A 15,604-nucleotide genomic window follows, 5' to 3' on the forward strand; every position below is an offset into this window, starting at 1 on the left:
CCCTTTTCCTGTGACGAGAGCAACACCTTAGCGAGTATTCAGTGAACTCAACGCCATTAAAACCCATATTCGTAAACAGAGATACTGAAGACCTTATTAAGAAAAGGAGGTCGGAATACATACAGAAAGGAGGACGTAGAATTCTGGAAATGGTTAAGAAAATGAGAAATAGGAAGTGAAGATGATGAAGGCTTAGTGTATGAAGTGAAGTGTAAAAATTAAATGTCGTATACATTGGAGAAACAGGGAAAAAGCTTAAAGAGTAAAACAACATAGGAACTATAAGAGACTCATAAGGGAGAATAACGCTATATATAAACATGTAAAAGAAACAGGACATGATATAGATTGGGAAGAGGTCCGAAGTCTAGTAAAAGAGAATAGAACAATAATAAGAAAATCGAAAGAAGCACATAGGATTAAGAGAGAAAGAAGTGAAAGATTAATTGACTGGACAAATGGACTTCAAATACATGAATTATGGGATATATTGTTAGAAAAAATGGAATGATAAAAAAAATCACGGATATGAAAAATTAAGAGAAGCAGTAAAAATAAAATTATATGATAAATATTGAATTAAGAAAAAAACTTCAAAATTAGCTGATATTTGGAATAATTTATTAAAAGAACAATAATAATAGAGGGAAGGGAAAATAATAATTATAAAAAAGTTATATTAAAAATTTGAAACGAAACAATAAATTATAACAATACCTGATTGTTAGATATTAAAAATTAAAAATTATAAAATAAAAATTAAAATTATACAACAATATTAATTTAATATTATGAAGATATTTCTACTAGTTAATGTCTGATGAAAATAACGTTAAGGTATTGAAACTATTACGACTTATTTTAATTTTAATAAATAAGTATAGACTCTGGTCAGAAAAGTATTAATTATTTAAGTAATAGTTCCAGGGTCAAGATAGTTGAAGTTACGTTATTTTTATATACAGTTTGTATTTTCTAATTTTGTCACTTTTCTTGTACTAGTCCATAAAGAAAGAGAAAACATTTCCAAGCTTTGAATAAGACAGAGAGAGAGAGAGAGAGAGAGAGAGGAGCCGATGTGACGTCACGCTAAAAGAGCTTGTTTCTCTTGCAATGAAATAAACAGCTCATTTTTGCATTCTTTGATGCTTTGTATATCCGTATTTAAGAAATATTTTTCTGAGATTTTTAGCATGTGCTATATAGAAGACTGGTTGTAAACGATACAGTCATTAAATTAAAGCTTTTGGTCAAAAAGGAAATGTTTATTGTAATATGTCAGTGGGGATAGGTGAAAATGGTGTAAGGAGTGTTAGTGGAAAAACGTTTCAAAATATGACCCTGAAACATAATATCCAAGTATTAAGACTAGGCACCTTGAGAAGGCGTGAAGAGAACTTACAGATTGATTGCGGTACGAATTCTCAATTTCATCAAACTTTGTTCAATAATGTTGGACTGCACAAGGAAATGAAGTCGAAGATAACGTGTGTCATTGACAAGATGTGCAAACTAAACAATATTTTACTCTTTTTCACCTCCGATTCGTTGATCTGGTGATGATCTTTTCCATCCAGTACATTGGGCTTACCCTGTTACCTATGGTACAGTTTACAACATGTACCTCGATTACATAAACAGGAATTGCGGAACCAATGTAGTCGTTATTTCTGACAGGTATAAAGACTCAAGTACAAAATGTTTTGCATCGGGGAGTAGCTCTTGAGAGGTCAGGTGATACGAAGCTGGTAGTAACAGAATTGAATGTGTCGGCTCCATAAGATCAGTTTTTGTAGAATACTGAAAATATTTTTTTTTGAACTTCTTGGCTCAGTATTAAAAGCATCACATCTGTTTGTTGTTCATGTCCCTAGTGATGTGGATACGTTGGTTGTAAGAACAGAAATGACCGAGGCCAATTCAGGAAGAACAGCGGTCCTAGTTGATATAGATCTCGAACTTCTAGTTCTTGTTTTAACACCTGTCAAAGATACCTTATAAATGTTAGTGCCGGGAATTTCCATCAGTGAAACGAAGATTTATAAGGGAGCAAACTGCACGATAGTCTAGGCAATATGAGGGAATTTTTGCTGTTCGTCTGTACTATGATGGGCTGCGGTACGACATTTGCGTTCTACAATAAGGGATCAATTCCACCTTCAGTAAACTCAGAATAATTCTGGGTTACAGGGAGTTGTGATGAAGTTCAACGAAGTAGAAGCAATACAGGATACCATTGCATCACTACGTGAGATTTATTTTTTATTTTTGGTTTATTTATTTTTAGTTAAAGTGGTGCTAAAATTTCCGTAGTCGTATTAATTTAAATGCATTTTTATTTTATTAGGAGAAGCGTTAATGAGAAATGTACGGCGGGAAAATAGCAGATGAACTGGACAAGACACAAGACTTAAGAAATACTCCAAATCATTGCGAAAAACACCGAATTGCATCATGCGCTTTGCAAACCTTCTCCAAGTCCAGCTGCAGCGCTCCAGCATAGTTTTCGAGCGTACCACCACATGCAAGAGCAACAGAGAAATAGCTTTTCGCCTGAGGAGTGGGGATCGAAAATAGAGACGGACCAATACATTCCCGTGCTATTCATTTTTCCTCCAGCACCATACAATCTGCTACGTCTCGTGCTGTGTACCTGGAAAAGGTTCCAGAAACCATTTCCGGAAAGACGATTCCACTGCATGTCCTGTGGTGAAAATGTACGGGAGAATCATCCACAAATTAACTAGTATTAAATTCAGAAGATGATGACAATGATGGTGGTGATGATATTCAGGATGGTCCAAAATTTTGTAAACAATTAAATATTAACGACAGAATCAGTTTAAAAAGTTAAGGAGGCTATCTACTGTAATTTGTAATGCAATAAATGCTTCCTAAATTTATTTACGTGTACCTAATATTTTAAAACTTAATCTTTATAAACTGAAAACAGTTTTTCGCCTTTCTGTAAAGAATAATTTTGTGTGTTCATAAAAGAAATAATTTGTAACATATAGACTTTTGTGCCAATGTAAAGCTAGGACATTTTTCAAAACAATTTTTATGTTTAATAAAATTTGTGAGAAAATAATAATTGATAACATTTTTTGCGTTCTCTTACCTAGAATTTATATTACAAATATATTTAAAACAAGCAATAAAATTTCTTTGACATTTACTGTTATTATATCCTAAACACATTTTTCAAAGTTTCTAAAATGGTTGGCAGTTTTTAAAAATGAAACTTTGAAAGAGGTACCGTCGATCACAAGAATACATTGAAAGAAACATTAGCTTTCAAAAATTTACGATACTGTTAGAAAAGTGATATGATATAAAGTTTAATTCAGGTTATTCCGGATCTCCAATAGTTTCATAGTTATTTGTCATTAACCGAACATACTGAAACAAAAATAAGAAAATTATAACGATGTAACATCTGTGAAATTTTATAAAATAACGGCAATGTATAACAATGGTACTAATTCAAATTACGTGCAGTATCTTAAACACCAGTACAGACTTTTTACCTAAGGAGATATTCCGTATTTCCACATATAGACGTGGTCGCTTAGTCGCCATATTCATGAAGCCGTTTTAGATCATTGCTCAAGTTCTATTTTCGACAGATTTTTTAGGAATTGTAGAGTTTACGAAAGAATGTATTAAAACACCAAATAGATTTCGTGATTTTTTTCTTGTTCTTATTTGTTCCTTGCGGGAGAAAATGTGCAACGTCTTAGGCATGTAATATAGGTAGGGACCGACTGACTCCTGGGGTAAGGAGTAAACCTTTACCATGTGCCAACTGCCAACGGCTTCCTTGAAGGGCAGATGAGCGGGTGGAGGTCAGGGCACATTATTGTCCTTAGGAGAGGAAACTATTCTAACACGAATGAACCACAAGGTGGTCAACGGCATGTGGGAAGGAATGGGAATAACACCACATTATCTTTTTGGCGAAATACAAGAATAAATATAATGATGGTTCTTACTGAGGTAAAACGTTCAGGAGGAAAATAGTCCGGCGTTCGAATCTCCGGGTCGGGACTACTCCGGAAAGAATCATCTGAGGAGAAAATAACTGTCATTTCAGCATAGGAATCTGGAACGTACGAACTTTATGGCGTACGGGTAAACTTGAAAAATTTAAAAGCGGAAATGGATAAATGTAAAGTGAACATATTGGGTTTGAGTGAAGTGATATGGTCAGGAGAAGGTGAGATAGTATCGGGAAATTACACGATATTTTATTAGGGATGGCCAGAACCGGTTCCTAGTGGAACCGGTTTTCGGGTCTGAACGGATCCGGTTCTAGAAGATCCGGTTTTTCGGATCCAGGTCTAGAACCGGTTTTTCGGATCCAGGTCTGGAACCGGTTCTGAAACAGAACCGGTTCCGCTGGAACCGAAGCTTTGTGACCATCCCTACGCTAAACCCGAGCTGCTGGCAAGCTGTGAACAGTATGCTAGATGAAATGGTGGAAGCGACAGGCAGGCGCCCAGGCGGCGGCAGCTTGTCTCATTTGGCTAAATAAACTGGGTAACTGGCAAACTCATTGGTTAAACAGGCAAACTGGCCAACTCATTTGGCTAAACACCCACTGGTGGACCAAATTTTTTTTTTCTGGGGGCACAAGCGTGTCTGGGCGAGGAAGGCACAAGCGCATGGTCCTCTTTGCATTATTTTTGAAGGTGATCTTTATGCCTCATTTACGGGTCTTTGGGGGCTTTCGGATCCAGGTCTGGAACCGGTTCCTAAGATCCGGTTCTGGAACCGGGTTTTCAGATCCAGATCTGGAACCGGTTCCTAAGATCCGGTTCTGGAACCGGGTTTTCAGATCTAGATCTGGAACCAGTTCCTAAGATCCGGTTCTGGAACCGGGTTTTCGGATCCAGGTACGGAACCGGTTCCTAAGATCCGGTTCTGGAACCGGGTTTTCGGATCCAGGTGCGGAACCGGTTCTGAAAACCGGATCTCCAAGAACCGGTTCCGCCGGAACCGGAACTTTGTGGCCATCCCTATATTTTATTCGGGTGGCGTGAAGGCCGAGAATGGTGTCACGATAGCAATGAAGATCAAAGTACCAAGAAGTGTAACCAAAATTGAGTGCTGCAACGACCACTTGATATTTGTGATGTTAACTGAAAAAACAGTAGATATTGTGATAATACAAGTGTGTATGACGACAATGAAGTAGAAGTAATATATTATGAGATTAGTGACACACTGCATCAGGAGGAAAGTGAAATCTAATCCATGGTAGCGGGAAACTTCAACGGTTTGGTGGGATTCAATAAAAATTCTGTGGAATCAGCGATATGGTAGGCAATATAGAAAATAATTGGGGGGAAATTAAACAAATTCTACTAGACAGACTTCATAACAATATTGGCAGGATTGGAAAGAGCACCATTAAATTATCTATAACAAGCGATGTTTAAGAAGATGGAGGAACGCAGAAGAGCGAAAACTACGGATATCAAAGAATACAGAAGTCTGAATAATGAATTGAGAAGAGACCGACGAAGCCAAAGAAAAGTACATGCAATAAATATCTGAAGAAATAATGGAACTTCAATGGCGGTAAATGTGATCTAAATTACCAGAAAACACAAGAATTAGGAGGGCACACTAACAAAAGTATACACACGTTTGCAATCGAAGATCAACAAGATCATGTAATCACGGAGCATCAAAGAATCCTCACAATTTAGGAAGAATACGTAAAAGATCTGTATGATCACACGAGCCACCCCAAAGATATTGCGGCCGAAGCGGAGGAAGAAGTGGACGATGAAAAGTGACCAAATATATTGAAAAGTGAAATAGTACAAGCCATCTAAGACATGCGAAACAGGAAGGCCACTGGAGACGACAAGAGTCTTCATCCCAGCGAAATTAAAATACAGCTAATATTACAGTAATTATGTAATATCTTCAAATAGATAAAAGATAATTGAAATATGGAACAAGAGCGCCCTAGATAATATTATTTTGCGTGAGGTACCGTTATCACAAGTCACCTAGTGGCTTTCCGTTTTCAGCTGTTTAGAAACGCGAAAATAAATGCCGATTTTAAAAATGGCTCGAAATCGAAAGCAGGTAAGAGTCGTGATAACGGTTTCTCATGTAAAATAATATTGTCTAGGGCGCTCTTGTTTCACATTCCGATTATCTTTTATCTATTTGAAGATATCACATAATTACTGTAAAATTAGCGGTATTTTAATTTCGCCGGGATGAAGACTCCTAAGGGGTTCGGAAAAAATGCAATGAAAGTACTGAGTCGTTATTAACAAGATCTATTTGAATGAAGAATAAGCAAAGGATTTTCTTGATGGTACAATGATTGCATTACCCAGGCAAAAGCAAGCAAAGAAGTGCAGCGATCACAGAACCATTAGTCTTATTCGCACACTGGAAAGATTGCGCGCATACTGAATAGGTTGCTTGAAAGTAAAATGGAGATGATGTCAATTTGAATGTCGTAAAGTATAAGACACTAGAGATGCTACTGGGTTGATGAGAACTATATCAGAACGAGTTCTTGACTTAAAGGAAAAGTTGTGTTTGTGCTTCTTCGACTCGCAAAAAGCTTTCGACCGGGTCAGTTGGACCAAACTTCTGAAAATACTTAAAGAAATTAGGATCAACTGGAGAAACCGACGGCTCATTCGCTCCCTGTACATATTACAATGACTAAAGTTGGGCTTGAATGAGGGAGAAACCAATAGTGTGGAGATTGGAAGAGAAGTCAGACAAGGACGTAGTATGTCGCCCCAATTAATCAATATTTATAATGGATGTTTAATAAAGGTAACGTTTGGGAGTTGGAGATTTCAAGATTGGAGGAAAGATCATTAACAAGATCAGGTATGCAGATGATATGGTTATTATAGCTAGAACCAAAGAAAGATTACAGGAGATGATTGACAAAATAGTTGACACTGGGAAACTATATGGAGTAGTAATCAGCATCGAAAAATCAAGTCATGATAATGTCCCATAGGAACGCCTTCTTATGTGTCAAACTAGAACAAATGACTTAAAGGTCGATAATTTCAAATATCTAGGAAGTATTTTGACGAGAGACACTTACTGCACCAAAAAGGTCAAGTTAAGAATTTGTATGACCAAACAAGCATTCAACCCTCCCCCCCCCAAAAAAAAAAAAACACTTAGCTTACAGGCTTAATATTGGACTAAGGAAGAAGTTTGTCAAGTGCTATATATAAAGTATTGGATTGTATAGTTCAGAGACCTGGACATTACGGAAGTTAAAGAAGAAATAGAGAGGTTCGAAATGTGGTGTTGGAGGAAGATGGAAAAGATAAAATGGACAGAGGAACTAACAAAGATCGATATTTTAAACCACCATAGAAGGAAAGATGAATGCAAGGAGTAGGAATATACATGATCGGTAATTTGAAAATAACAAGATATTGGGAGTTAAAAGAGAGAGCTGAAGACAAAGGAACAGTGAAGCAACATTTTCAGGCCCAAACTTTGAAGAAGAAAAAAAAATCCATTAGTCCCAGGATCTGCCACAGGGCAGAATATTTAATAATAATGACCTTGTTCAGCGTAATGTATGTTTCCAAAATTCAGTATTTTGTGCTACACAAAATGGAATACTTCCCCAGTTTTCAAGGTAAAGAAATAATATTTATATCCTTAGGAAGACGAAACTGTAATATTTACGTCCGTGTGTTTTTCCGTATGTCTGTTAGTTGCATAGCAATCTACTATGAAACATTTGCAATAAAACGGAGAAAACTTACTTTTAAGACAATAGTCGCTGTATTTAAGTATTGTGGCAATGTATAAGAACAATGTAAACTCAGATAACTTAAACCATGCATTATCTTTAATTTGACATCGGAACGAATCTTGTATCTTAGTTCTGTGATGACTCAGCCGTTTAAGCATAATTAGACGTGATCGCGTAGCCGTCGTATTGATAAAGTAATTTCAGGTGGTTGTCGAATTACTGCTTTTGACAATTTTTGTCAGGAGTATCAATGGGTCAAAAGAATGTACTAACACAAAAATTAGCTGAAATTTTTTCCGTCTAATTTTTGTTATATTAGAACAGACCCATAACTCGAAGTAACTCAGCCTGTCCCGGTAACTGGAACACGTTTGTGACCCGGTGAGAGCCAGAGACAAGGAAATATCATCATACACATGGGAAGTATGTGCTGCTAATGTTATTCTAATAAACAAGATTTCCTCCTCTTTCTGTCTTCTCACTAAATCTATTTTGTTCTTTCTTGCTTATTGGGTCATTGTGTGTGTGTACTGAAGGACGATTATAGGTATTAATAAATCCAAACTGAGCAAAACACCAAATAAGTATTAATAATATTTGTCTAACAATTTCTGCAATGTAACATCGCCTCTATCAGACACGCAATGAAAGACTAATTAAGAATAACAGCTTAAATGTACACAGAAAGTGAAAGGTCACACCTACACTTCCCAGTGCCAATAGTTTCGCCTTTTTACATCCATCTGTACAATTTTATTTGGATGCAAGACATAAATTTTTAATTAGGGTCTTGTCACATACTTTCCCTAAAAAAGTGCACACCTGTTCTGAATTTGGACACTGCCTATCTGTAATATATACTCCTTGTTGTTTCCTTGTCCAGTACTGCATTCCACAATGGAGGAATCGGAAGCCCGCTCGTTCAGTTCATCAATATACCTTTCGTATGTTTCGTGGTCCATTGAGCTTCTTTCCAGTTCCGTATCATACTCCTCTTTTCCTTCTCCAGTCCTTTGATTTTTTTGCAGTGTATTTCAATATCCTGTTTTCTTAACGTTGTTATACTTCGTTGTTCTTCCTTCTTAATTTGAGGTTATTTTTATGTTCTTATTTTTTCTTCCAATCTCTTTCCTGTTTCTCCTGTGTCTTATATTACGCTCTTTATAGCTGATTCGATATACTATTCCATCCTCTTCTACCTTTATCCTCCACTTTCCCTTATCAGGTCTAAAATCCTTTTCTGTCCGTTTCTATGTTTTGACTCCTCAGCAACATCTTAAGACTGTGTTATTACCTAAGCTCTCAATTTCAAACCATTATCTTCTGTCCTCTCTTCCTTCCTGTCTTCTTTCCCTCTAATCTCCTCTTCTCCAGTTGGTGTAGTATTTCCATCTAATTATTTCTACATTATATCTTTATAATCACTTAAAAAGCCAGGTATAGAACAGTAAAATCCTTTTCCAATTCTAACTTTTCCTTTGTTTCGAAATCGGCTTGTTTTAGATATGAAGGCTCAGGTTTAGAAATTTTTGAACTTTCAATTACGTACGGTTTGTGTTATTCCAGAGAATGCAGTTTTATCTATAACCTCATGCTTTCTAATTTCTATTTGTAAGAAGAATAGAAAAAAATTGTAAGTTTTATCGTGTCATTTGCACCGTATTTTCCATCGACCTCGACTTTAAATTTTACATAACGATCTGCTTTGTGGAGATGAATAAATGCATTACCAATTTCTATGTCACACTCTGTCTTTATTAGACTCACCATTATTCAAATATTACATGTTTGTTTATTTGCTAGAAAACTTTACAATTCATTACTGAATATTTTTCAATCCTTTCCATTTATTAATGAGAAAATCATTTTAAAAGCAAGGTTGTAATTGCTCTACCAAAATCAATCATCCTCGTCTGTCATTTTTATTTCAGTTCCATTAATCTTGTCTTTTGTTACAGAAAAAAATAACGGATAAAAAGGTTTGCTTGCAATTCTATGTTTGAACATTGCATCTATTGTAAATGACTGTATAACTCCTGTTTTTCTGTGTACATTATTACCATGTGTTAACAAACATTCCATCATCTCCATTACAGTGAATATTTACTATGTCGTAAGGATGAAATTTTGGTAGTTTTTTTCCAATATGTAGTTTATTTTTCTTTAAAAAATTTTAATGCTCAGAACCAAGAACAGTATCTATATTTCCCATTGTTACATCTTCACCGTCTATTTCTATTTCTACTCTTTTTCAAACTGTGCTATGGTTATAGATTCAGATTCTAAATAATCGTTAAGATCTTTTATTCTGTATCGCCCTTCTGAAAAAAGTTTCTCTATCTCCATATTTGAATTGGTTTCTTCCTTCTCTAATGTTGGAGGTGAAGTATTTACTATAAAAACCAAGCAAATCTATAGTTAATTCATTATTACTATTATCTAATTCACAGTGAAATCTTTAATACTGAATTATAAACACACAATTTAAAAACATTACTCATCATTTAGTATATAACAAATGCATGCCAGCAAGTAATAAAATTAATAGAATACAATTACAAAATTAGGATACAATTTAAAAAAGAAGAAATTACAACTTGTTAAATATGCTTACTATAGCTTAATCATTTTATCAGTCTTATTATCTGCAATTTGTTTTATTAATGTATTTATTTCTGTCACTGTTTATTGATTATAATACCTTTAGCTACTGGAAGCTCAGTTGTAGTAGATTTATCTTTCAAACTTAACATTGATAAAAAGAAAGATGAATACAAAAAGCTAGTTCATTATATTAACTCATTTATATAACAATTAGATATTCTTATAACATTAAATAGAGATATAGATGAAGAGTATATGAAAAGTGTTGCCACTAGAACTAAAGAAACACTCAAAACGTTTTCTGTATAATAAATGAGCAAACTTTTAACGATTTTGGGTATGATAAACCCTTTCTCTTATTTAATTTTTTAAAATAACCGGGCTGGTTAGCTAATAATTACTTATACACCAAAAGCACGAATGAACCTAAATATCAATAGCTACACGTACGATTTCATCATCACAGGTGTTCTGCCCTTACTGGCAAGTCACTTGCAGCAGCTGAGAAGCTTGCATGCTCCACGCTCCTCCGCTAACCTCTTCGTCTTCACGTATGATCTTTCTGTTTTTATATCATTTATTAATTGTAGTCTCCTTCGCCCTGTGCCTCTCTTTCCCGCCACCATACCCTCTATGACGTCCCTCATGATACAATTTCTTTTTAGGCAATGTCCCAACCAGTTTCTCTTCCTCTTCTTAACAATATCTAAAAGTGTTCTTTTCTCCCCCACCATTTCTAACACCCACTCATTCGTTTTCCGCTCGACCCAACTAATTTTTTTCCAGTCGTTTTTCATCGCTTTTACGTAATGTCCACGTTTCCACCCCGTACAGTACAACACTCCACACGAAGCATTTTATGAGTCTTTTTTCCCAACTCTCTATGCAAGGTCCCACAAGACAGACTTTTCTTCCTCCTAAAGGCTTCTTTCGCCATTCCTATCCTTGCTTTTATTTCAGCTTCGCACTTCATGTCATTACTAAGAATACTAGCCAGATATCGAAAACTATTCACTTGTTCTATTTGCTCCCCTCCCACTTTTATATTTAACACAGACCTCTTCGTTCCAATCCCATATTCTTCAAAGCCCATCCTCAGGTTTTCTAACATTTTATTGATTTTCTTTTCAGATTCTGCAACAAGCGCCATATCGTCTGCAAATTTTATGCATCTAATCATTCTACCTGCTACCGAAATGCCGTTATCATCATGTAAACTCTTTTTCACTATCCTTTCTACATGGACATTAAATAGTGTTGGCAAGAGGCAGCATCCTTGTCGAACGCCCCTTCCAATTGCACTCTCTTCCTTCAGTTCTTCCCCTATTCTAACACTTACTTGTTGGTTCATATATAAGTTTCTTATGAGTCCTCGATCTTTCCATTCGAACCCTATCTTTAGAACTTCCAACAACAATTCCCAATTCACGCGGTCAAAAGCCTTTTCTAGATCGATAAATACAACATACACCTCTTTCCCTTTTTCTATAAATCTTTCACCGATCGCCCTTAATAATCCAATAACGTTTCTTGTGCCCTTACCTCTTTTGAACCCGAACTGCTCCTTCTTAACTTCTTCATTTGTTCTTCCATATAACCTTCTGTTCAGTATTCGGAGTAAAATTTTAGCTGCATGAGATATGAGACTAATAGTTCTATAATCCTCATATCTCTTTGGGTTCGATTTCTTAGTCATCGGTATCATGATCGTTTTCAGAAAGTCTTTGCCACTCCCCTGTTTCATGTATTTCATTGCATAGTCGGAACAATTCTTTCTTTCCCTTGTCTCCTATATTTTTAATGAATTCGATTGGTATATTATCTATCCCGCTTGCCTTTCCATTCCTAACCTCGGATATAGCCTTTTCAAACTCATCCCGAAGAATATTAAATCCTTTATCATCCTTGCTTACTTCATTTTCTACTTCAGTATTACTTCTACTTACATACACCGTCTCTCCCTACTCTCATATAAGTCTTCCACGTATTCTTTCCATCTTTCTATGACCTAATTTTTTTTCGCTGACTACGTTCCCATTTTTATTTTCTACTGCCATCGTAATACACCCTTGTTTCCTCCAAAATTCCACAGATTTCACCTCCTTATACATTTCCTCATATTTCCCAACTCTTTCTAATTCTTCTATGTCCTCACATTTTCTTTTGTAAGACTCTTCCCTCGCTCTGTCTGTTTCTCTCCGTAACTCATTATTCAACTTTCTGTACATCTTTCTGCCCTCTTCTCTATCACCCTGTTTCCACATCTTCCTCTCCCTCATTTTCCGCAACATCTGCTCTGTAACCCATGGTTGCTTAGCTGTTTTGTGTTCGCGGTAACCTACTGCTTCTTCTGCAGCCTGCTGTAAGCAAAGTTTAATGTATTCCCACTGTGCGTTACTATCTGCGCCTATTATTTTCTGGTTTGAATATTTTTTTTTTTCGAATTCTTCAACGAAAAGTTTTCTTATATCCTCATTTTTCAACTTTTCAGTATTCAACACTTTGTTACCTACTTTTCTTCAGTCTACATTTGTCAGTTAACTATCTACTTCGGCCAGCACAAGATTATGATCAGAGGAAATATCAGCCCCGGGAAGGGTCTTCGCGTTCTTTAAGCTATTCCAGTACCTGTCCTGAATCATAACATAGTCTATTTGATATCTTCTATTGTCTATTGGTGATTTCCATGTATATCTTCTTCTCTTGTGCTGATTGAACCAAGTGTTCACAATTGCTAGTGAATTCTTTCTACAGAAATTCACTAGTCCCTCTCCCCTTTCATTTCTTTCGCCTAAACCATATTTGTCTACGATACTATCTTTCTGTTTTTCTCCCACAACTGCATTGAAATCTCCCATTACAATTACACATGCACCCCTCTTCTCCCTATCTATAATATCTTCTATTTTCTCATAATTTTCGTCTACTTCTTCAGTTGCATGCGAAGTCGTCGGTGCATATGTCTGTATCACCACTAGATCCTTAGTTTTCCCTTAACATCATAACTCTAACTTTTCATTACCTGAGTAAAACATTCTATACCCTTCGCTGTTCAACACCCCATTACCTCCCCATCTAACTTCACAAACTCCTACCAAATTTAGGTTATTTTGTTTCATTTCTTTTAAGATTTTCTAATTTTCCTCCCTGTAACATAGTACGTACGTACCATGTCCCTATCCTAAACCTTTTGCTCTTCCCTGTCTTTCTTTCTCTGTCTCTCTTCCCCCATTATTTTCGTCCAATAGTCTTTCCCAAGACATCCCCCTCCCGGAGATCCGAATGGGAGGATATTTTACCTCCGGAAGTATATTTTGACTTGCGAAAGACCATTGTACATATGTTCTCTTTTTGCTGCCGGCAAACTAGGGGAAATAGAGTGGTGGTTTCCCGTTGCCTTCCACCCCGCAGTATCCCAGACGTTAAAGTCACTCTGACCACGCCTGGGATTGGTACGGTCCAAGTTGCCGTACCAATCACTATGATTTCCGCCAACTTAGCTACTGGAGAACTGCTGCCTTCTTCCAGAACACTCTTCGTCTGGCCTCTGCATTTAGACCAATTCGGTAGGGTGGCCCTTCTGGTAGTGAACTACCATCGACATAACTCTAAATTTCACTAGCACGCAATCTTCCCCCACCCGACACATAAGTGTGTAAAGGTGGTGTTTATCGGGGAGGCACGTACGATTAAAGAAGCAGAATTAAAATTTAAAGATAAAATGACATTTCTGTCCAATAATGATTCTGTTATACCAATTAATGACTGAAGATTATTCTATTGCTTTGTTTCATGATTTTATATTAGAAAACGAGAACATTAGAAATTATTTTACAAGATGAAGACTAGATTTGTTGTTAAACATCTCTTCTCAACAAACTCATTATATACATGGTTAAGATTGTATAATCCTGAAATATACATAACAAATTAACGTTAACGTTATATCTATAACAATTGAATTTGTACTTTTGAATATGTGCGATAAAAACAATCTAAATGTTTGGGGTATGATCTGCTTGGTGGAAAGTTGAATGTTTTTTAAGCAATTGATAGGACAAGAGAAATGAGCAATGAAAAGTATAGAAACAAGATTAAGAACTGTAAATACTTAACATAATTTATAATTTAAATTTTTATGGTAATTTCCATAAATTCATCAGTATAATCACAACGATTTAAGTGATCCCATACACAATCAAATACAGTTTCAAGAGAATATTTTTTTAGCATACAACATATTCAGTTGAAATTCTTGTGAATTCTGTGTGTAAATATAAATAAATTTTTCATTTTTGTATAGAATCATATTTTCTAAAAAAAATTATATATAATAATTATGGAAAGACATTGATTAATTATATGATTGACAAACTAATCCATAACGATCTTAAACTATTAGCAACATTAAAATAAACGTGTAAAAAGAACAAGAAATATTGGCAAAAGGAAGATATACACCAGAATTAAAATGGAGTAGTAAAAATGAAAATTAATTCGTCAATAACAATGATTTTCATGATTAGGTAAATTCTTAAGTGCACATATATTTAAAAATAAATTAGATTTATATTGAATTATTATTTTGGTGGGACTCTTTCATGAAAATCTTATTACTAATACAACGAGTTAAAGAACTAACGATTTAGAGTGTCTTGCCAATATCAACTGTATTAGAAAAAATGAAAATGACACAATCGAACGAAAATTTTTCTATAATAAAATATGAATGTTATTAGTATCAGTATTAAGAATGAATATAAAAGTGAAATGAAGTCGAATTGTCAAAGTGGAAATAAGGAATATGAGAAGTTTAAAAGCTTTAAAAAGGAAACGGGATAAGAGGTCATTCCAGATTAAGAAAAGCTGAACTAATTAACGTAATTAAACATCACAAAGGCGAGATATCATCAATAAAAGTACATCAAGAAACATGCCAATGAAATTTAAAAATGATCCTATTGCCTTGCTTTTAGAAAACAATCCTTTGTGATCTGGTTAAAAATTGAATAATGACGAGTTAAAAAAACATGTAATAAAAAGATAAACATATAATAAGTAAGGGAGTAGTTATATTAGTAGTAATGTTAAGAAAGAAGTCAAAAAATGAAATCAAACAATCGAAGTAGAGAACAAGAAATGGAGAAGTTGAATTTAAAAAGTTGTAACAATTAGAGAATAAGAGGTTATTCTCGATTAATAACTTATTCATCTGATGGTCATAAT

The 15,604-nt window shown here is 35.2% G+C and overlaps 1 protein-coding gene across 15 annotated transcripts in view; it reads left to right on the top strand.

The window, feature by feature from the left end:
• The window catches only part of LOC145686344 (uncharacterized), a 584,205-nt gene that overhangs the window by 81,766 nt on the left and 486,835 nt on the right, over positions 1 to 15,604 (top strand). For 4 of the 15 annotated variants that reach the window (XR_014131596.1, XR_014131593.1, XR_014131594.1 and 1 more), the window contains exon 3: positions 2,348 to 2,911. The exons of the other annotated variants lie outside the window; for them this stretch is intronic. The gene's annotated coding sequence lies outside the window, so the exon portion shown is untranslated. Of the gene's footprint in view, positions 1 to 2,347; positions 2,912 to 15,604 lie in introns of those variants that run through there. 15 annotated transcript variants of the gene reach the window in all.

This window comes from Thermobia domestica, chromosome 5 (assembly GCF_964235325.1).
Source record: "Thermobia domestica chromosome 5, izTheDome1.hap1.1, whole genome shotgun sequence".
Taxonomy (NCBI): Eukaryota; Metazoa; Arthropoda; class Insecta; order Zygentoma; family Lepismatidae; genus Thermobia; species Thermobia domestica.